A 24,258-nucleotide genomic window follows, 5' to 3' on the forward strand; every position below is an offset into this window, starting at 1 on the left:
TTTATTTTTAAATGTGATTAGGACCTGTCTCTTGCTTTCCGGAAAATCACGTGTGCTCCTTGGAGACACAAAATACTCCGAATCATTAAGCACTCTTAAAACCAACTTTTTAATCTTGTCTTTACAATGAACGTGCTGAGTTGATTTAGGGCAGAACATAACCATCCCCATGTGACTGATAGAAAAACTGATGCTGAGGGGCAATTAAACGTACCATCTGAGGCCAAATATCTGGTTGGTGGCAGAGTTAGGCTCTGCTCTCTTTAAACCAGACAGCAGCTGTGGCCATCCTCCCATTATAAATTATAAATCCCTCGACCCGTGCAAATAATGCAGATCTTTCCCCAAACAGAAAAACAGTCTAGAAAAAGGAAGCCACTGCCTTCTTGATTTGGTGTTTTATGTGGCAGCAGGGCAACCAATCGTTCTAACTAGGCCACAGGAAGCCTGTTTCTCTTTAAGAACCCATTAGCAAGCTGGCAAAATCTCATCCCATTACCATGTAAATAAATAAGGATAAATTTTCCCACCTCAGCTTCCCTGTGCCGAACCAAAGCCCTCCCCCTTGCACATTTTTGATAACCTGCTCGTACTGGAATACCTCGCAATTAAAGATAGCACGCACTGGAAGTCAATAATTCATCACAGAGGGGAAAAAAAGGATGAGATAATTAACATTCTCTGGCTGGCTTTGGCTAGGAAATAGCTTAGTAAGCACAAGGACATTTTTTGGGCTATTTCCATCACGAGGGTAGAATAAATAAAATGGATCCTTTCGTGCTTTGAACCTGAAGGATCTTCATCGGGGTGGTTGGCCCCAAGACTCAGCTGAGTTGGGTTCAGACTCTGCACCAATGCGCCAGGAAGCCACCAGCAGATGCGGTCCTGGGGTGGGGGTGGGTGGGTTATGAGAGGTGGGCTGAGGGTGTTTCTAAGCTTCTCACCCACACCCCAAGTTTCAACTTCTCAGCGAACTGCTCTTTGACCTCCAATGTTTTCCTCCTCTGATCTCCTTTATCAGGCGTTGCAGCAACCTGAGCCTTCCTTAGTTTCTCTTTCTGTAAAATGGGAAAGATAATGCATAACAGAAAGAGTTATTAAGGATTGAACCATCATCTTTATCACCATCCTCATCATGATCACCACTAGACTTTATGAATCGTTTATGATGTGTCAGGGTTTACAAAGTGCTAAATGTACTCTATTTGCATTATTGCATTTGATGCCCACTGGGCTAAACAGTCCTTCTTTGAACCTCAGACAAAGTAAGATGGAAATAGAGATTTTAAAATTCTGTGTCACACAGTGGGAAATAAGCTAATGAAACACATAACCCCAAGGGGGATGGTGCAGACAGTTGGAGAGGATTTGGATATATTTATGTACGACAGAGCCATAAATGGGTGCTGGGATATACCTAACCTTTATGGTTGACGTCAGGAGGAAATGGTCTCTCTGTCTCTTAACCGAGATCAAGGGTGGGTACAACATGACTGTGCCCTCTGGGTGCCCATCCCATGGGACCTCTTTTGGCAGCAGAGTGTCAGCCTGCGTGGACCATGGGACTGTCCCAGTATGGCAATTCCTGTATTTTATGTTGTTATGATTCTTAAGATAAAAAAAAATTTTTTTTTGTCCAGCTCTGGCTCTGGTTTCTTTGCTGATCCACTGATCACTAGCCCAGTCTCTTTGTTCTCTCTAAATTCTATTTTCTTGATCCAAGTAGTGAGATTTCAGTGACATTTTACTATAGCAAGTCAGAAGGAAATTGTCCTAAAATGTCTAAACACTTTAACTGGTAGGTTCATAGTTGTTCCCCACACCCATTCCTACTTACACACCTGTCTCTACATTCTTCCCATTATGCGTGGTGGAAAGATCATCTTCCTCCGATCCAAGGCTGATCCCCACTGGTGCTCTGAATCCCACCACCAACACATGCCTCCTAAGAGACCTGATATCCTAAACTCTCCCTCCATCCATCATCTTTGACCATCCTCCAGCCTCCCAGCTGGCTCCTTCTCAGGAACAACTAAACATATTCATGTCTCTCTCAGGTTAAAAAAAAAAAAAAACTCCTCCCTTAACCCTCCCCCATCCTTTTCAACTACTGTCTTATCTCTTCCCCCATCAAAGCCAATGATCTAAGAAAATAGTCTTCCATGTGTTTCCAGCCCCTCACTTCTTTCTCCCTCCAAACAGGCTGGTTCAATCCTGCTCAGCCTCTGAAACTGCTCTCACCAAAACCATATATGCTTTTGACCATCAAACCCAACAGGCACCTTCAGTCACCTTCTGGATCACTCTGTGGGGTTGACAGAGACACTTTCCTTTTTGAAACTCTATCTTTGGATTTCCCACCACTAGATTTCCTTGTATTTCTCTAGATCCACCTTCTCGTGTTCCTTCAAAGATTTCTCCTGTATTGAGCCCTCTCCAGGCTGTTCTCTCACACTCCACACTTCCTGGCTAGGACATCCAATGGGATCATCCAGTCCCTGTGCCAGTGACTCTCCATCCGGTCCATGTCTGCGTCCTGGATGTTCTCTCTTGCACATTCCCAGCTGCATATCCCAGCCTCTTGCATTAGTTTCCTATTTCCACAAACATCATAGCTTAAAACACCACAAGCCTATTATCCAAAATCAATCTCAGCGGGCTAAAATCAAGATGGTGGCAGGGTGGCATCAGATGTCCCTTTTGGAGGCTTCAGGGAAGAATCCATTTTCTTGTCCATTTCAGCTTTGAAACCTGCCTGGCTTCCTTGGCTCATGGCCCAGCACCACTCCAACTTCAGCTTCTGTGGTCACATTTCCTACTCTGGCTCTGACTCTCCTAACTCCCTCTTTTGAGCACCCTTGTGGTTGCATTGGTCTACCCAGATAATCCGGGATAATCTCCCCATCTCCAAATTCTTAAATTACTCATGTCTCCAAAGTCTCTTTGCCACATATTGTAACATAGTCACAGGTCCTGGAAGTTAGGCTGTGGACACCTTTGGGACAGTCATTATTCTGGCCATCACACCCCTCAGACTCCCCAGGTCCAAACCTCTTGCACACCAAGATACGTCTGTCTTGCTGATAAACCATCATCTGCCCCACAGGGCCAGCCAAAAATGTGACATCATCCTTGACTTTTTCTTTTCTCTCAGCCTTACATCCATTTAATAAGTCAATCCTATCTCCCACCTAAATTCGCTTCTCTCCACCCCTACTACTGGTACCCTGGTTTGAGCCACCATCAGTTCTAACATGGATTATCACCACTTTTTGGAGAGGGTTAACTGGGAATTGGTAGTTGTTCCATGTGTTAAAGGCAAAGAGAGCAGGGAAGATGGCAGAGGTGAGGCTGGAAAGGTCAGCAAAGAAAGATAGATCATGAGGGGACTAATAGTCACATTAAGGAATCTGGATCTTATCCTGGTAATAGTGGTGGTGGTGGTGGAGGAGAACTTTATGATTTTCAAGAAGATTAATATTTGTTATTGATTAATACTTTTCAAAAGAACACTCTGTGGACAGCAACTGGGGGCAAAAATAGCAGTGAAGCACTTGTGTAAAGATGTCCATGGTGTACTATATTTTTTCAAATGTGTATAATCCATAAACATGGGTAGTAAACATTTTAAAGAACATAAACCAAATGTTAGCAGCTGTTATTTCTAGATAATAGAATCACAAGAGGATTTGTTTATTACTCTTAATTGCTCCGTAATGAACATGGATGATAGTAATAGATATGTCTCATTTGCTCTGCACCCCACTCTGATTCTCTAATATTGGTCAGCAATAAGTCCATCAGTCACATTAGTCCTTGCAAATGGATGCTAGACTGAAAATATGCATTATCTCTGAGTATACGTGATCTCTGTCCCTATTTTTACAGAAAAGTAAACAGGCTCAGAGAGGTGGTATAGTTGGTATGACTTACATCCTTTTAATGTGTTGCCTCTCTTAGGTAACAAACACCAGTAAAGCAACTAGAAGCCCTGGTTTCAAAGTCAGAGTCTGATCTCTTATCCTGTTTGGTCATTTAATAGCTATGGAGCAGAAGTTTCTTAACTTCTGTGAGTCTTAGTTTCTTTGATCTGAAAATGAGGCATCATAATAGTCCCTGCCTCCTAGGTTGCTGCGAGGATCCAGTGAGATATTGCATGTGGAAAGCTTAGAACACTGCTTGGCAAATTGTGCTCAGTTAATGTTAGCAGCTGCTAATATTACTATTACCACTACTATTACTATTATTATCCTATTGTAATAGCACTCTGTTACATATAGTTCTTTAATTTGGAGAGGAATAAGGGCAAATCTTTTTTTTCCTAGGACACATTAAACCATGCTGATTCTGAGTTCCATAGGAGTGGAGATACTGCCCTAATGGTCTTTGTGTCATCAGCACCCAGCATAATGGATGCTAATTTGGATGAATGAGTAAGTAGATGAATAGGTGGATGGAAAGATGGACAGAGACAAATAGGTGGGAGGTAAATATGAGTGTATTACTGATGAGTGGATCTGGGGAAGGAGGACCTTAAGTGACTCAGTATGTCAAATGGCTGGATGGGAAAGGAGGCTGTAGAGTGGAGGGGCAGAAAGGTAGATGAATGATGGTATGGGCGAGTGGATGGTTGGATGAATGGATGGGAGAAAGAGAGGTTCTTAAGTGACATAGCTGTAAGTAAATGGATGGACGGGAATGCTGGTGGTTAGTGGAGGAGTACGCTGGTGGATGAGCGATGGGTGGATGGATGGATGGGTGGGTGAGTGGGTGGATGGATCGATGAATGGATGGATGGGAGGAAGGGTCTTAAATGACTTAGGGTGTGAACGAACGCCTGGATGGATGGGCTGTAGTTGGGCAGGTGACTGGATGGACTGTTAACGGACAGAGGCACGGATGGCTGCCTCCTGGGGCTCCCCCCTCCCCCCGATTCATCACCACAGCCCACCCTTCCCCAGTTCCAAGGCCCCAGAGTCACGCAGACCAATTGTGGCAGGGCGCCCCGCCAGAGGTGAGCGTCCCCAGAAAGCTCCAGAGTAGCCAGGCAGCTCNTCGGTGCGCGCTGGGCTCCTCTGCATTGACGTCGCCGGCGGCAGCGGCCCAGGCTCTCAGGAGCCACGGTGTGACGCTGCACATCCAACGCGGCTGCTAAAAAAAGGGCGGTGACTCACCGCTGGCCGCGGAAACTTCCAGGAGTGGGGGCCGCGCAGCGCGGGAGTGGCGGCCAGAGGCAGCGGTGCCCAGGGTGCGCGGGGCAGCCGCCAGGTGTGTCTCGAAAGCAAAACGGCCAGGACCCGGAGCATGGGGTGGGAGGGGAGGGGAGCCCAGGAGTTCCGCAGGGCCACACCAGCTCCCAAGGCCCCTGGCGACCGCCAGGCCTGGGTGCCACCGCTCAGGGTCAGAGCCAGCCCCAGTCAGGATAAAGAACTCTGCGTGGCAAGTGGCTCACACTGGGTGCTCTGCTCTATGTTCTAACTCTCTATGGATGTTAACTCAGTTAACGCTCAAAATCCTGTTTTGCATATCCGGAAACTAGGGCTGGAGAGGGAAAGGGACTTGCCAGAAGTGATAACAGCTGGTACAGCCAAGTCTCTCAATATACTCAATACAGTTGTAATTTGACAATGTAGGACCCCTGCTCCATGCCCAGGTCTGTGCTGGTGACACAGAGATGGGTGAGAATGGTCCCTGCTGGCATGGAATGAGCTCCAGACCCAGGGGACCTCCGTTCCATCCCCCATCCTCCGTGCCCCCCAAACATATCTCGGTCCTACTCTGTGCAGAGAACAGTGGTGAGGGGGCAGAATGAAGGTTACAAAGGTGACTTAAGGCAGATTTAATTCGTTCATCCACCAGACAATTATTAAGCACCTAGTAAGTACTAGGTAAGCAAAGTAAACCTGACTGGTCTGTGTGCCTTCATGGAGCACATACTCTGTGGGGAAGATGGGGAAAGGAGGAGGGAGAAGTGCTCAAGGGACACAGTATGGAGAGGGAGCAGAGGCCATTACCCGGGCAATCAAGGAAGGCTTCCTGATGGAAGCAGCCTTGGTGCCAAGGTGGGGGGATAATTAGAAATTAGGCATTTCGAGAGGGGGAGGGAAGAATATTTCAGCCTGAGAACAGATCATGCCTAAGCCCAGAAGTATGAAATCATGGTAGGTTTGAAGAACTGAAGAACATTACATATACCTGCAACAGTGCAGGCAAAGGAGAAAGGAAGAGAGGTGGGGAACAGGTGAGGAACAGGACGTGGGAGCCAGGTCTGGGAGAGGAGCAAGTTAAAGACTTGGGGCTTAGCCAGAGCGCTGACCAGCTAACAACTCAGCACACCACCAGCTGCATTCACAAAGAACAGAGTGAAATCAGTTCTGTTTGTACCAAAGAGGGCAGGACGGATACCATGTTGGTGAGAAAGGAACACCAAGGAAGTCTTCATGGTGGAGGAGGTGGTTAAACTGGACCTGGTTGATAGATTTTCTGTTGAAAGGAAAAGGAGAGGGAGAGAGAAAGAGGAACAGTTTGGGAAGTGGCATGCATGGCACAGAACCTCATCTAGGCTCTGTTATAGACTCTCTTGAAAGGTTAAGGAGATGCTCACAAGTCCAAGGCTAATGCAGCATCTTTTCATCCCAGAGTGGGATGAAGTGGCCCGCTTTCAGCCCCACGGGAACAAGAGACATAGCCCTGGTCCTTAAGAGGCGGCCACTCATTGGTGCCAGCAACTGGAAAAACAGAATTGCTTAATCCTTCAATGATATACACAGAGCAACTACATGTCAGGTTCTGTGATGGGCACTAGCAATCCACTGGAGAACAAAAACAGACATGATGCCCACTCTCATGAAGACTAATTCTGGAAGGGAAAATATTGTTTTTTTAAAAAGACCCAAAGAAATAAATAAAAAGGACTGAGGCATAGGTATGTGACCCTATGAGAAGGCAGCAGAAGATTGCTCTGCTCTGGAGAGCCTGGGCAAGAATCGTTAACAACGTGACAAGTGAGCCTGGCTGTGAAAGATGGGATGTAGATGACGAGGCAGAGATGGGAGGGAAGATGGCACAGGCAGGGGGGCCAGTGCGTGCAAACCCCTCTGGGGAAAGTCAGGTGACTGGGATGGAGGATGAGGGGAAATAAGGCTGGTCAGCAGGTCATTAGACCACCACACGGACTGGATATATATCCGATTGTATCCTAGAAACAACAGAAGGTGTTGAAGTATCTAGAATGGGCAAAATTGGGATCAGGACACTCCAGGTGCTCTGAGTACACAAAGATCCAGGGTAGAAACAGACTCCCTTTTTCTGACCTTGCTTTTTACACACCTCACCTCATTTGACTCTGACCATAACTCTGCAAGTTTCTCATTTCCATTATCATAAGAAGACACCTGAGAAGGTAGGTGATTTGCCCATGTCCACAGCTTGTTCAGTGGAACAAACCAAGATCCAAGTGACAGACTCTATAATCCCATGCTCTTTCTAATGGGGATGAGATTAGCCTCCCAGAAGGTTGGGCCAGAAGTTCGTGCAAAGTAGAATTTGGATAGCCAGAGAGGAAGTAAAGAGACTTTTACTAGGGGGCAAGAAGTCACCAGCAATGTATACATGAGACTAAGAATGGCCTAAGAAGTAATGTAGGAACTACCCTACACAGAATATAATGCAGAAAATGCAAGGGGGAGGGGGAGAGACTGGGCGGAAATATACAAAAAGATTGCTTTCTCTGGGGGTTATGGGTAATTTTTATTTTTAAATTTTTGCTTGACTGTGTTTTCTAAATTTTCCATAAGGAATGGCTGGGCTTTTTCATATAAATAGAAGAGTAGCAGTTATATTTTAGGGGAACCAGGTAAGCTTTTTCAGTTTTTGCAGGCAATATTTACATCATGTTAATTTTTCCATCCCCCTTGGAACTGTGAATTCACCTTCAGTTGCCTTCACAACCCATAGTGACCACACCCTTACCCTACCCGTAGTCAGAGCCAACAAATACCTTGGCAAGTTTTAATTAAGCTCTTTCAATGTGTCCACCCTGCATAGGCTCGATGGGGGAATAGATACAAAAGCAGTATAAACCGGGGCCCCTTGCCAGAGCAAATATTTTGATACTGAATGATTTGGCTGCATCTAAGCAGACGAGACCTGAGAACACTCACTCGCAAGGCTGCCTCTGCTAACCAAATGGCACAGCATACTATGATGTTATAATATTAGGTTCTTAATCATGGAAACACTGGCGTCTGTTTCAGCGGAAGCTTCCTCCCAGATGGTGCATCCTACTGTTTTTGTCGTCTGGAACAGTGTGAGGTTTCTTAAATGGCTGTAAGCTTCCAAATCATCTTCCACACAATGGCAGCCTGTTAATTAAGTGGTCCCTTTGTGATTGCATTTGATAAATATGAGATGAGAAGGGTTTATCGAGCTGTGAAGAAAAAAAGCAAGGCACAGCAACAGGAAGAAGCTCCAGCGGGTGGAAAGGCCTTTGTGTAGGCGTTGTCCAGGGAGCTTCAAGGGAATTGGGGACAGCTTTGCATGCACAGAAAAGAGAAGGCTGGGATTCACTCAGACCACACACTGCCACCTCTGCCTAGTGGACAGCCAGCCAGATGCACATGGTGTGTGAGGTGCTTCGTGGCAGAGGCGAGCAGGGAGATGGAAGCCTTCCAGTTCTTTCTGAGGTGAGTGATGTGAGGTTGTCAGTCACACTGCCAGGCGCTGTTTTGACTCCAGTCATCAAGTTTGGAATGTGTAGCTCCAAAAAAGGTATCTGCTTTGAAAGTAGTGTTCTGCATTCTTGGAGCAGATGACTGGTGACAACATCCAATTAAATATAAACACTTGGCCAGTGAACTTGACTCGGAGGGTTGGTGAAGTTTGAGGTCTAACTTGTGAAACTTGGCCTTCCTCAAATACTGGACAACTTTCTCCCAAAACAGCACTTCTGGGAATCAAACCTAATTATAAGTGGCATCTTCATTTGAACATAGATCTCCGTCAGCTACCTTCCTGTCTCCGGAAAGACATACATCAACCCCAGGCTAGAGGAAAGGATCTGTGATACCTGATGACTTCTTCGTCTTTCTTACTGGTTCAATCCTATTTCAACCATTCATGTGATGAATATCTACAAGGCATTTACAAGGAGGAAGGCACATATCTGCAGAGGTGGCGACTGGGCTGATGTGATTCTGTGAACCACCTGAGGGCAGAGACTTTGACTTTTATCTCCATACTCCCAACACCTAGCACAGTGCCTGCTGCCTGGTAGGTGCTCAGTAAACGTTTGCTGAATGACTGCGTGAATGGATACTATTTCCCACCCCCTCCGGTACTTAATATCTTTCCATATCTTTTTTAACTCCCTCCTCCTGCTGTCATTCATTGCTAATTTTACTGGCTTTGGTGGCTGTGGAGAACAGCTGTGTCTCCACTTTTGCTCTGTAGCACTTCATGTACTCGGAAATTGTTAATAACTCACCTCTCGGCCTTCACTCCTCCAGCTCCCTCTGCTCTTCCCCTGGCATCAGCATCTGCTCCTGGACACCTGTAATAAGAAAAGTAATTTGTTTTGGCATCTAATAGTCCTTTACAGCTTGCAAAGCTTTTCACTTGTTGAAGTATGATTTTAAGGGCTGCGGAAGAGCCACTAATAAGCCTCAACATCACGCAGTCTGCACCCTCCTAATACCACCCCTCATTCCACCTCTTCTCCCACTTCTAAGTCCAGCATCAGCAGCTTTACCTTTCATTCCACCATTAAAATAGGATTTAGAGAGCACCTCCCTAAAACAGGCATCCCATTGATGTTCACATTTGTTTACACTGTAGTGTCAATTATACCACATCCTGGGCTGAAGGTGGGTTTACAGAGGAAAACTGGAAAACCCCTGGAAAGCCCAGAAACTTTGCCCCAGGCCAGATCTGCCCAGCAACACGTCTCTAACCATAGCCAAGAGGTTCAGCAGTTATTAACATATTATTATTGTTATTGTTACTTACTATGATTACGACAACTCCTAGTATTACCATTAGTGTGTTACTACGGTCTAAACACAAGACCAGGAGATTTCAGCTTCCTGCATGAAATGTAAGCTAGGTTCTCGAATATTGTTTCACAGCTATTCACGAACTAGGCTGATCCTTTTGTTTTTATTTAAAGTATCAACAGATACTTTCTTAAAATATTCCCAGGCTGTATCAAAGGCAAAGGTGTTTGGTTTTTTTAAATTTTTATTTATTTATTTTTGAGAGAAAGAAAAAGCATGAGTAGGGAAGGAGCAGAGATGAGGGGACAAAGGATCTCAAGAGGTTTCTGCACAGACAGGCCCCATGCAGGGCTTGAACCCACAAACCGTGAGATCATGATCTGAGCCAAAGGCAGACTTAACCAACTGAGCCACCCAGCTCCCCAAACGCAAAGGTTTCGACTGGTAAATTTAAAGAGAACTGGGACTTAGGCGAAAGGGTTTCTTGCAAGTAATAAGTGCAAGACAGTGTTGTGGCCCGATGGAGACACTTTTGTTTCCTGTCTTTTAACCATTTTCTTCTCCTTCCCAGGCACAGTAGAGCCTCAGTTTGGCAGCTGACTCCCTGAGGACATTGTGAAAGCTGGTTAACTCACTCACATGTTGCAGTCGTGAGCCGGTAGCATCCTTGACTCTGAGCACCTCCCTCACCCTAGTGGGAGGTTACCCCACGTGTTCTTCACCATCATGGCCACCACTGGACTCCAGTGGCTCATTTCACAGTACAGGCTCCTGCTGTAAAGGAAAATTGATAAGAGGCTTTCTCACTGGACAGATGCTTCCTGCCTCCCATCTGTTATTCAGTCTACTTGCCTGGCTTCTGATTTCCTACCTTCTGAATTCCGTATACTTCTTGACTCCTTGCCCGTGGTCTGTTTGCACCTCTCCAGATGCTTCTGTGGTACAATGCTGCCCTTTGGCCCGATTACCCCTCATTTCCTTCCTGCCCCCCATAGAACAAATAGAAAAAACACAAAGCCATCACTTTGCTGACATCCTCTTGAGATGACAGAGTGGAACAGTCTGACTGCAGATTGCTGGACAAGAAATGGGTCACAACCTGCCCCCAAATAGGGCCTTGCTCATCCTAGTTATTCCAGTCCATGCCTAAACACTTCCTACTCTCTGACATATCTTTTTGTCTTGACTGGCCTTCCTGGTAAGATGGAGGACATTGAATGGCAAATAGCAAATCCATAAAAGAACTGGAGTGTTCAGCTTCACCCCTCAGCCTTACTCCTAAGAAGGCATAATCTCCTCCAGAAGCATGGCAGAGAATGTTGTTGTTGTCATTTCAGTAGACTTGATTTTTTTAGAGCAGTTTTAAGTTCATGGCAAAATTGAGTAAAGTACAGAAAGCTCCAATAGACCCCACATGCACAATCATCCCCACTATAAACATCTCCCACCAGAGTGGTACGTTCATTATAGCCCATGAACCTATATGGACACGTCATTACCACTAAAGTCTATGGTTTACATTCTATGGGGTTTGACACATATACTGACATGCATCCACCATTATACTACCATGAAGAATAGTTTCAGTGCTTAAAAATTTCTTTGTGTTCTGCCTATTTGCCCCTTCCTTCCCCCAAAACCCTAGAATACACTGACCCTTTTACAGTCTCCATAGTTTTGCCTTTTTCAAAATCTCATATACTTGGAATCATACAGAATATAGCCTTTTCATGTTGACTTCTTTCACTTAGTAATGCATTTAAGGCTCTCATGTCTTTCCATGGTTTGTAGCTCACTTCTTTCTAGCACTGAATAACATTCCATCATCTGGATATAACACAGTTTACAGATTCATTCACCTAGTGAAAGACATCTTGGTTGTTGCCAAGTTTGGCAATTATGAATAAATTGCTATAAATATCCACGGGGAATGTTGTTTTCAATTAGATTTTTTATCAATGATGACTTCTTGATGAACAGGGAGGGATCAGTTACAACAAATATATGTGGCTCAGTATGTAGGATACATAGCCAACCCAAGACTTCCCAAACACTTGTCATCAAATTCTCTATAGAAAATCACTCAAAGAGCTTGTAAAAGACATAGATTTTTGAGCCCCACTCCCAAAGACCAATTCAGTAGGCCAGGAAAATCACCAGGTTGAAGGAACACAGGCTTTAATCCCCAAAAGGAAAGAAACAATGGAAAGTTGAAGTCTTGTTCGCACCCGGAAGGATCAGGCACAATAAGGAGGTTGGAGACTAACATCCAAAACTCATTTGATGGAGACATTTTGTTCTTCTCTAAGCCTCTTGGGGAAATGACTTGGTGACTAAAAGAATTGTTGATATGTGCTATCCTCTCCCATTAAAAGAAGCTAAAAAAGCCCTGGGCACCAAGATGTGAACTATTTCCTTCAGGGTAGAATAGAGCCACTAAAAATAGCCTTGGAAAATAAGGAGTTGTAGAGGTTCAACAAGGAAAACAAATCAAAAATAAATTTGGCACCAAAGAAGAAAGGAGGAGAAAGAGACAAACTCTCACAGGCAGTAGAGAGAAAGCGGCTATTAGCTTGGGTACATAAAAGCAGGTACATTTTTCCCACCCACAGAGCTGCTGGCTGGCATTCCTGCAGTGTAAATCAGTCCCTCTGGAGCAAAGGAAGATGAGTCAGAGAGTCGGCGAGGATAGGCTAGGTTATGCCAGGGTAACAAACAACTCCCCAGACCTCAGAGGCTTAACCACACCAAGGTTGTTTCTCACTTGCATTATCTGTCAAGTGTGTGCTTAGTGAGGGCTCTGCTCCTTGTAAAAGCTGAGGGTTCCAGGTTGACTGAGCTTTCATCACTGGGTACGGTTCAGAACCACTATGCTAGGAATCAGGGGGTGCTTCTCTGTCTGGCCCTGAGAATTAAATGCATCGGCCGGAGATAATGCAAGCGCTTCAACTCACATCCCACTGGCCAATGCAAGGCATATGACCTGCCTGTGTTCCAGTGAAAAAAGGCAGTGAAATTATGCTATGTGTCTAGGAGGAGGAGAATGAGAACAGGTGTAACAGCTCTGCTGGCTGCTATAGTCCGACAGAGGAGCTGAAGATGAGAGATGGTGGATGTTAAGGCTCCTTTGCAACCACCAGTTTGCAGTTGGGTTTCATCTCTCCCCTTACCAATCAGGAGGAGCAGGCCCATCCAATGCCCCTGAGAGTATCTCAGGTTTCATTTCCTGTCAGCAAAGGAAAGGACAGTGTAATGATGAACTGAACCCTGGAGTCACGCCAAACCCTGCTCATGTCTGGAACCTACCAGTCGTATGACCTTGGGCAAGTTATTTAATCTCTCTGGACCTCACTTTTCTTAGCTGTCTAAGATGGATGACAACAATGCCTACCTCACAGAGTGAGGGTTAAATGAGATTAGGCAAGAAAAGTGCTTCAGGCCACAGCTGCTCAAACTGGGCTGTGCCAGTAAACTACTCAAGGAGCTTGTTAACATGCATTTCTGATTCAGAGGTCTTGGGTGAGACCTGAGATCCTGCATTTCTTCTTTCTTTCTTCTTAGAGAGAAAAAAAGAGAGAGAGGGAAGGAGGGAGGGACAGAGAGAGAAAGAGGAAGAGAGATAACCTTATGTAGTCTCTGTGAGCAGCACAGAGCCTGACCTCATGACCCTGAGATCGTGACCTGAGCCAAAATCAAGAGTTGGATGCTCAACTGACTAAGCCATCCAAGGCACCTCTGAAATCCTGTATTTCTTTCTTTTCTTTTCTTTTTAATGTTTTATTTATTTCTGAAAGAGAGAGAGAGACAGTGTGATCAGGGGAGGGTCAGAGAGAGAGAGGGAGACACAGAATTGGAAACAGACTCCAGGCTCTGAGCTGGCTGTCAGCACAGAGCCTGATGTGGGGCTCAAACCCACGAACCGTGAGATCATGACCTGAGCTGAAGTAGGATGCTTAACCGACTGAGCCACCCAGGCACCCCTGAAATCCTGTATTTCTTATAAGCTCCCAGGTGATACCAACATTACTGGTTCATGGGCCAATATTCAGTAGAGCAGACTGCCCATCCGTGGCAGACTATATGTATTCTTAAAACTGGATTGAGAGATTCCAAAGGTTCTCCTGCCCCGGCCCTCAAAGAATGAAAACTACATCTGCTTGTTAATGCAAATATCATGTCTGATCCTTTGAAGGACAAATGTACTATTGAAGCCTCGTGGTTGATAGAGCAGGTACTAGAATTAGGAGGCCTGGGTTTGTATTCAAGCTCTGCCACTCAGCAGCCCTGTGGTTTGGACAAGTCATGGAAACTATCTGAACTTCCATATCTACATCTGTAAAATGAGCATAATAATACAGACCACCCATTCCTCATCTGCAATTCTACAATCCAAAGAGCTCTGAAAAACACCAGTTTCTTCACCAAGTTCGGCACACATTGACATGGTAGCCAAAGCTGATCTATATTGACATAGGGCTATTTACAGCCTTTATGTTATCCCTCTTTTGTGACTGTTTCTCCATTTCATCACAGAAATATGAATGTTTGATAACAAGATGCTGCTACAGAATTTGCTGAGGGTGCTGGATAACATATAGCAGGTGAACCATGTTACCTTTATAACAACTAAAGCATTCTGAATTCTGAAACCCACCTGGCTTCCAGGGTTTTAGAGAGGAAGCTATGGACCTGAAGTCCCTCTTTCTCCAGTAGTTGAAGGGAGTAAGGAAAACAATGCATGTAAAACACTTAGCACCATACCTAACACATAGTCAGAGCTCAACAAAGAGGAGTTACTACTGAGATTATTGTTCCTCCTGGTTCTTCCTGTGGACCGAGGGGAAGGGAATGTGGGAAGCAGTGCCTGTGCACCCCCTAGAGATAGACAGCACAGGACCAAGCTTGTCCCTGTGCTGTCAGCCCCTTGATCTGTCTTCTGCTTTCTCCTAAAAAAGAAAAAAGTGCTTGGAATTGAATATATACAGCGATAGTGCAGACAGGGAGAGTGAACAAAAGGTAGATTCAGGCCAGTGGAAAGGGCTCTCCCCTGTGCCCACAAAAGCAGCTCAGCAGGAACTCAGCGAGCAGCCAGGGAATCTGCTTTCCTTGAGGCCTCTTTGAATATACTGTTGAAGAGTCTCGCTTGAGCGAATAACTCAGAGGAAGGGAGGAGATGGGATCTCCAGTCCTTACCCTTGGGGGAATTCCAGGATTCTCAGGTCTCAGTTTTCTTACATATAAACGGGGCGTTCATGCCGTCCTTGCTCCGACTGCCTGATTGCAGGGGACATGTTAAAAAATCACAAATGTGAATGCACTTTGAAAGGGAAAATCTGTGTTTCAGGTAGAGTATAATTATTCATCCAACTACCCGCAGATCGGTAAGAGGACCGACATCACACAGGGAAACCTGGTTAGCTCGTTCTTTAATCATACTTCTGTTGTCAACTCTAATGGCATTGTTCCTGGCACTTGGCTTCCTCACCTTTGCCGGAGCCATTTGTGCTTGTCAGTTAGGGCCAGCGTTGATTGAGTTTTCACGATATGCAAATTAACTGAGCTGCTCTGCCCCACCATCACATATAGACAACCAAAATCAAGCCTTTCAGGTATCGTGTTTAGGCTAACAAATGACAGTTATTTGAAAGAAACCAAATACTAACAGGACACAGACTTGAGAATTTCTCCTTCCCACTTCTTCTTTATCTTTCGCTAGATCTGCAGACTTTGGGGCTAATGGATTTCTTGCTATCTTCATGTCCCATGTTAAGAGCACTGGCTTTGGGCTTAGATCAGAGTGAGACCCAACCCAGACTCTCCTGGTGCTTCACTGAGTGTTGTTTGGCATGTCACTGAACTCCTTGGGTCTCAGTGTCTTCATCTTTAAAATGGGGATAATTAGAGTGACAGGGCATGGGTTATTGTCAAGTTTAGGTACTTAAATAGGATGTTAAATTTAAATTCCTATTGTCTCTAAAATTCACTTAAAGCTCTCACACTCGGTACAATAAAAGGTAAGTGCCCCTATATGCTAACCAGAGGTGTTAGTTCTCTGGGGCAGACTCAATAACAAATAGAGTAGCAGAAGCCGTACAGCAAAAATAACTGATTGACAAGCAATGAAAGAGAAGACTGGAGGTTCAAAAGGTGTTGGAAGAGTCTAGAAAGGCATCTTGTGGCATGTCCCCTCCCCAGCTCAGGGATAAGGACAGAGGAGTGTCCCTTCGCAAGACAAAGGTGTTGAAGGAGGGGTGTGTAGTCAAAAGAAATATTCACAGAGATTGGGAATGCCTGGAAGAAGTGAAAGCAAGCATCTCACACCTGACCCAGTCTTCACAAAGGTGCAGAATTACAGGATTGAGTGTTGTCATGGGACGAAGGCCAAAAGCAGTGAGAGGGCTGTTGGGATACGAAGATATGACTTCGGCGGCATCCGTGACCACAGAGGCTGGTCATTACAAAAGACAAGAGGGTGGGTGGAGCCACATGCCACAGTAGGGCCAGGATATAGGACCTGGTAGGGAAAAGCCAAGCCCACCCATCTGGCAAGGCAAGAACGCAGAAGTTTCCCAGGGGCCATGGGGATGCTGCAGAAGCTAGTGGAGCCTAAGCCCTCACGATGGGTCCCCAGTAGAAAAATCTATTGAGCAGACAACAGGGCAAGAGCTAAGAATGTTACAAGAAGTCAGCTTGAGTGTTCTATCTGGACCTCTGAGAATTTACAAGTATACCCATGAGAGCCACCAGGTGCACACCTGTCAAACAGGGCACTGATGGCCAATTCAGTCCCATATGAGGCTCCTTTTTCCTTTATCCCCACTCCCCATCTCTGAAGAAGCCAGCCCGCCACAGGGACAGGAAAGAACGTTAAGTACAAATAAAAGAAGAGACCACCCCCATCCCCACTGCACATCCCTCTAGCCTGAGTTCGGGGTACAGGCACTCTGAAAGAGAGGGGAAATTAAAGTTTTCGTATAGCCTCAAGAGGGCCATTTACTACCTGAGTTGAGTGTGAATAACCAGAGCAGTACCTGTTTTTATAACCTAAGCTGATTAGAATAGAGGGGATAGATCTGTCCAGGACGCCACCAGGGCTCACAGGAGGTCTGCAGCGCAGTCAGGAGCACAGCATCTGGAGGAGAAAAGAAATCCACTTCCTGTCGGTGTCCCCCACCCCGAGTTCAGCCCATTTGATAAACTGGGTGCAAATATCAAGTGCTGAACCCAGGTACTGGACTCAGCTGTCAGAGGACAGCAATTCTTACTAGTATCTTTATCTTGCTATCCACTGCTAACTGATTTAGCCCTCTTAGTGAATGCACAGAAATACAATATACCTAGGAGAAAAGAGGATGGAGAGAATTCTTACCCTGTTTTTAACAATTTGTTAAAGCTCCTGTCTTCACAGGCGAATTCAGAACCGTCTTCAGAAACAGGCCGCCATGCAGTCTGTTGATACGCTGCCATTGAGACCTACAAGGCCCCTTCTCACACCTCAGAACATTAAGGTGATGTGTCTGCCACTGGCTCCAGCCACAGGGAGGGAGTGTGGGGCTGCTGGTGTGGCTCGCTTTCTTCCTGATACCTGCTTAAGGTGTCTCATCAGAACAGAGTCCCTGGCATGCTCAGAGCCTTCCTCTCATTGCTCACCATCAAAATCTTCCTGTTCTAGAGCTCATTTCCACCCCCTCCTGCTCCCTGCTTGTCTAACATGCCTGAGAAACCAAGCCACTCATTGACATAACCCCAAGAGGCCAAGGTCCCAGATGAGAATCCTTGTTCTGTCATTTAGTCTCTGGGATCGCCATGTAGTTACCTTCCTCTCACCTGGCTTCTGCATTCCCATCTGTAACATAGGAAGGACACCACCTGCCCAATGTATCTCACGGGGCTACTCAATTATAGTGGTGGTTGTGGAAGGGCCTGGAAAGCTTCAAGGTGCCCCAGAAATGATCCAGATGCTTAGGAGTGTAATGTCCTCATTCTTTCAACCTGGATAATACTCTGTGTGAATAGGTTAGACTTCAGTGGACCTCAGAGATGGGAATCCTAGAAGTGTGATGAGGTCAGTATAATGCCCATTTTTAACAAATTTTACTCTGCCCCACTAATTACCTAAAGATCCAATCATGCTGCTCATATGAAAACCCTGCTAGACTCAGTGCTGGATCTGGCCCACTCTAGAAGCTGTCCAAACTTTGCTGGTTTTTATACCAAAAAAAAAAAGAAAAAAGAAAAAGTATCAAAATAAGAGGCTTCTCTGGAACGTTCTTCCCCTTCCATGTCAACATTGCTCGGGGTTGGGCACTCAGTGCCTCCTAAACAGTCAATATTGTGACTCAGCTGAGCCCTTCCCTGTAAGGGAATGTATTTTCCTTGATGCCCTAGTGTGAATCCCCTTGTATACAGATCTGGTCAGACTCACCTGTGCAGCACTTGGCCCTGGCCCAGAATCCCCTGAGGAAAGGCCTGTGTCCTCAGTGCTGACAGGCAACGCGAGCTATCTCGAGCCAAAAAAAACCTTTCCACTGGCCCCCAGGAGGTAACATCCAAGTCCAGTGTGGCTCCAGGCTGAATCAAGCAATTAAATCCACATCTGCCCCTGCCCCAAACCTCAAGAATGTTAACATCTTACACGTGTCAAGAGGGTTATTTATGAAACTATTTGCTTGTCAGCCCCAGGAGGACATTCTGTACTTTTTTGCTGGAATACTGTATATTTATGAACCATGGCCCGAAAACTAACTTTGGCAGGAATATTTATCAGAGAAACATTCTATCAGCCCCTCGCAAAGCACAGCCTGTGTTCAGTCATCGTCACACGGTGGCTGGGCAGGGTCCTGGTAGAGAGCTAGTCTGTGGCTGCCTGCTGCAAGAATGAATTCCAGATGTGTGCTCCTTCAGGGGAAGGATTTCAATTTCAGATAAGAGGTTTTCTTTCTCTTTCTCTTTTATTCACCTCTATTCCCACATTTTCAATCTCAAGTAATTAGCCTTGAACATTTATCACATGCAGTCTCTTTGTTGCCTCCTGCATGTGACGCTTTAGCGCCCGCTGCCCTGACCTTGTGAAGTCGCCCAGTTTGGAGAACGAGCCTTCTGATTGCCTGGTTTTAGGATCTGGTTATCTGTGCCTAGTGTGTGACACACAGAGAGTCAGTTGGTTAGAGAACAAAGGGCTTGGTGTAATATGGGATAGGCTCTAATCTGGGTCAGTAAAATACTCAGAAGGAACTGTTGGCATCAGCCTTCCCCAAGACTGCACGCATGGAGTTAGTATACCTCCAACATGCCCATGGTCGGCTTCATTAGCCAACAGAATCTTCTGCTGACAGAAACCCTGAGCCTGTCCAGCATCATGCTGGATTTCTTGCTCTCTCTTGAGCGTGGGGAATGAACTTATAATTTATTTCTTGTCTCTCTTCAGGATTGAAGGGTTCAAGGAGGAGTGGTCTTTGAGTGTGTGTATCTTGTCCAGTGACAGGTCAAGGTACAGGTATCCAGGGACCTAGAGAGACCCAGAGTAACAGAGAGCTCGTCACATTCAGAAGATGACATATGTGATTGATCCTTATTGGTCTCTACAATATTTCCCTATAGCTATAAATACCTATTATTTTTCTTCTTAAAAGCCCCTGAGCCCTGATCAAAGGCTTATTCCTTAAAGTCTTGATCTCTAATGACACACCTGGTAGGTATACTTAGAGATAAAGTAAAATTCTTTAGCTAGTTTCCCAACGATGCCGTATAGTAGCAATACTAAATTATTCTCATTATTGCCACTTATTTGGCAGTTCGCACACTCTATTTCCGATTCTTAGAAGCTGCAAAGATTGTATCATTCCTACTTTATAGGTTAAAAAAAAAAAAAAACTGAGACATGGAGAGGCTAAGTAGTATCCTGACAGCCACATGGTTGATTACAAGTGGAACTGGTATTTGAACCCAGAATGTACCAGCTCTTTGATGAGAGAGAAGAGAAAAGAGATAAGGAATTGAAGGAAGAAAAGAGGAGGAAACTTGAAGGATAAAACAGAACCATCAACTCTGGGGAGTTTGGTGTTGTTTTACCCCGAGCTGACCTTCCGGCCTCAGTTGACCTCCTTGAGGATGCTCACTGCCTGGAGGACACGTCCCTGTGTGGAGGGCCCCAGTGTGTACATCCAAGGAGGCTTGGGGCCAGGAGGTCCCCATGGGAGACCTTAGGTCACCTTTGGCTCTTTGGCAATGGAGACCATCAGCAGATCCTGCACTGACGGAGTTGTTTGGGGCTGAATCAGGAATCTCAAATCCCTGAAAACTGCTGGGGCTGGTCACTGAGACTCAAACTCCCCCGAACGTCTCTCTGCCAAGGTCAGGGCACAGAACTAAACTGTTTCTTTACTGGCTCCTCTCCTGCCCCAGCCTAGCTTAGCCCACCCCACCCAAAGCTGGCACCTTGCCATCAGGGAGCAATGTCTCCTGGGAGAGCAGGGTCAGTGGGGCCTCAGGCCACTGTGGGAGGGCCCCCAGGGGTGTGAGGGCAGCGCAGGCTCTAAATCCCAGGCCTGGGCATGGACACAGAGCCAACAAACTCACTTAGCAGTGGACAGGGAGGGAGGACCACCTGAAGAAAGGCTTTGGGCAGCCTCCAGACCTTGGTGGGAGGGGACTTTACCTAAAGGCTTCATGCACACATGATTTGCTTTATGGTGTCACCAGCACAGCATTTCTGAGCTTCCACATTTTTATGAATTTGGAAGAAGATTGCATGATTGTGTCACAAACACTCCATCCATAAAGCTAAACCTTAGGCTGGTTCTAATCCTTATTCTGCTAATGTGTGAATTTTAGGCATATCTCTTGGCACCTGAAAAGTGGAAAGAACACTTTATAATCTAATAAAGAGTAAATGATAGAAGTTGTGTATTTCAACTCTTGATTCAGACAATCTCCTTCACTTGGTGGATACATGGGGCTTTGGATGAATTACTTAATCTGAGCTTCCTAGTCCTTAAAATGGAAATAATGATCCCACAGGGGCATTGTAAAGATAAACTGGAACATGAATATAAACAGATTTGAACCTGGTATATAAATGCTCAATAAGTAAAGTTTTAAAAATTAATTTAAACTCCTAGAGACAAAATAAAATCATGGGAATGAGAATGTGCTTGAAACATTGTATATTAACGTGAGGAATTATGAGTACCTATATACAAGCAGGTAAATGAAGTTCAGAAATGTTACCACATTTGGCCAAGCTGCATAACCAGGCACCACTGGTTTGGAGAATGAACTCACAACAGAGATTATAAGAAATGGTCTCCCAGGCTGATTTTATTAAAGGGAGAGGTGGCCAGGTAGAGGAGCTCAAGGAAGGATACACTGGATTGGGCTGGTCAATGACAATGTTGGTGCCATTAGACCTTCCCAGGAGGATGAGGCCTCCAAAATCTACCTTTGCCAAGCATCCAATGGCCCACTCTTGCTTAAGGCCAAGAGTGCTCCAAGTTGAGAGGGATGAGTTTTCCAGATTTGGACTCCACCCTAGCCAGTGGGTGCTAGTGGGAAGAGCTGCTGCATTAAAGACTGAGTATCCTATATCCAAATCCTCTGTTAGCCACTTCCTCGTTGACTTTGGGCAGCTTACTGACCCTCTTTGAACATCAGTTTCCCCAGGCTCTCAGGTGTGGATAATGAATGCCTACATTTGAGGGTCTTTGTAAGAATTAAAAGAAATAACTAGTAAGTGCTGAACTTGCTAAGTGCCTTACTTCTCCTTCCTGCATACCTAAGGGAAACGAGCCATTGGACAAATCCTGTAAAATAAGAGAGCCCTCCACCTTTATTAATACCTTAATGGCTGAGGGCTAAATTCTGGAGACACAGGGTCAACTTCCTGTCAGGATGGGAGTGAGGCATGAAGCCCTACCTCCTCAGCGTTAGAAATGTCAGCCTAAATATTATTTTTAGTTTTTAATAAAATGCATTGGCTGAAAATCAAGAAAGAAAATTTCTAGGTCTCAGGAATGAAGAGAGAAGACAAAAATTTTTTTCAAATAAAAAAATTATTCACTCATTCAAAAATATGTCTTAGAGGTAGGTATTGTGTGCAAAATGGTGCTAGGGATATAACAGGAGGCAAAGACAATGAAAACCCTACCTCATGAAGGGCACATTGGTTTTTTACATTTTTTTCTAGTTTTCTTTAAATTCTAGTTATGTTAATATACAGTGCAATACTGGTTTCAGGAGTAGAACTCAGTGATTTATCACTTACATACATACAACACCTAGTGCTCATCACAAGTGCCTTCTTTACTACTCATCTCCCATCTGGCCCAGCCTCCACCCACCTCCTGCCATCAACCCTTAGTTTGTTCTCTCTCTCTTTTTTAAATGTTTATTTAGTTTTATTTTGAGAGAAAGAGACAGAGAGAGTACAAGCAGGGGAGGGGCAGAGAGAGAGGGAGAGAGGGGACAAGCAGGCTCTGCGCTGTCAGCACACAGAGCCTGAAATGGGGCTTGATCTCACAAACCATGAGATCATGACCTGAACCAAATCAAGAGTCAGACACTCAACCAACTGAGCCACCCAGGCTCCCCTGTTCTCTGTCTTTAAAAGTGTCTTATGATTTGTATCCCTCTCTCTTTTGTTTTCCTCCTCCCATATGATTCATCCATTTTTATTTCTTAAATTCCACATATGAATGAAATCACATGATATTTGTCTTTCTCTGACTGACTTATTTCATTTAGCATAATACCTTCCAGCTCCATCCACATCACTGCAAATAGCAACATTTCATCTTTCTGATGGCTGAGTAATATTCTATTTTATAGGTGTATATGTACATCTATATATACATATCTATATGTACATCTATATATACATATCTATATGGCATATCTTCTTTACCCATTCATCAGTCGATGGACATTTGGGCTTTCTGCATAGTTTGGTTATTATTGATAGTGCTGCTATAAACATCAAGGTGCATGTACCCCTTTGAATCTGTATTTTTTTAATACTTTGGATAAATACCTAGTGGTGCAATTGCTGGATCATAGGGTATTCTATTTTTAACTTTTCGAGGAATCTCCATACTGTTTTCCAGAGTGGCTGCAGCAATTTTCATTCCCACCAACAGCGCAAAAGGGTTCCCCTATGTCCACATCCTCGCCAACATCTGTTGTTTCCTGTGTGGTAAATTTTAGCCATTCTGACAAGTGTGAGGTGGTATCTCATTGTGGTTTTGATTTGTATTTCCCTGATGATGAGTGATGTTGAGCATCTTTTCATGTGGCTGTTAGCCATCTAGAAGACAAAACTCTTTAGACATCTCTCCTCTCACAAGGAGAGGGAACTCCTAGGCTTGAGTCTGCCTGAGGAGCTATGGAAGCCCATGGCTACCCAGAACAATGACCTCAGGACTAGGCAAAATGCTCAATCAGCAAAGAGTCACTAGGCCTGAAATGCCACTTTTCCAGAAGCAGGAAAGTAGACTTGTACACTCGAGCAAGATTAATCCTGAAGTATCCAGAAAATCCCTTTATCCAAAACCCCACACTCTGCTGCGTTCATTTAATGCAGGTTTTCCATCTATTTCAGGAAATGATTGTGCCGGTGATTCCTTTTTTTCATAGTCGCTCAGAATGTTTAGTTATTTTTTCTTTTCTGAATTACTCACCTCCTTTGGAATGGACTGGGAGACCCCCTGGAGGCAGGGTGAAATAGTCTGACAGTGCTTTTAAAGGACCATATGCTTCTTTCTAGTATATCAATAAAAACTATTAATAAGGGGGGGATGGAGACACGGGTTTTGGGGATGGAGAGCATAAACTGAAAGTCACAGGAAGGAAATGGAAGGGGATCATCATACAACAGTTTTGGTGTGGAGCAGGAGTTGTTCACCTGGGAAGGGAACAGTAAACAGAGGAGGACACTGCAAAGGGTCTTGTCCCATTTGAGCCATACTGGATCAGCCAGCCCGCCCAGGATCTGAGGAAACAAGGCTGTCGTCTGAGCCTTGAAAGAAAGAGTATTAGAATGAGCAAAACTCCGATTGTTAGGGCCATATGGATAAGAGATATAAAGAACAACACATTCTTCAGAATATGTTTCTCCCAAGGAGAAAACTACAAATGCTTACTAATAAGAATGTTGCCTTTAGATTCATAAAAGTGCCCCTGATTTAAATTTCCAGCTGATAAAGAAATTTCCAAGTCATTGATATTGAGAGTGGAAAGATGAAAATAAAATAAAATATGTAGCTCTGAACCC

At 44.9% G+C, this 24,258-nt stretch overlaps 1 long non-coding RNA gene across 1 annotated transcript in view; it reads right to left on the minus strand.

The window, feature by feature from the left end:
• Nucleotides 1–957: 957 nt before the first annotated feature.
• The window catches only part of LOC144245338 (uncharacterized), a 64,327-nt gene continuing 41,026 nt past the window's right edge, over nucleotides 958–24,258 (minus strand). Inside the window, exons 2-3 of the long non-coding RNA XR_013339229.1 lie at nucleotides 9,485–9,550; nucleotides 958–1,058 (exon numbers count right to left, since the gene is read on the minus strand). This is a non-coding gene — a long non-coding RNA (uncharacterized LOC144245338). The remainder of the gene's footprint in view (nucleotides 1,059–9,484; nucleotides 9,551–24,258) is intronic.

The sequence above is a fragment of the Crocuta crocuta genome, unplaced genomic scaffold (assembly GCF_008692635.1).
Source record: "Crocuta crocuta isolate KB4526 unplaced genomic scaffold, BGI_CrCroc_1.0 scaffold343, whole genome shotgun sequence".
NCBI classification, from domain to species: Eukaryota; Metazoa; Chordata; class Mammalia; order Carnivora; family Hyaenidae; genus Crocuta; species Crocuta crocuta.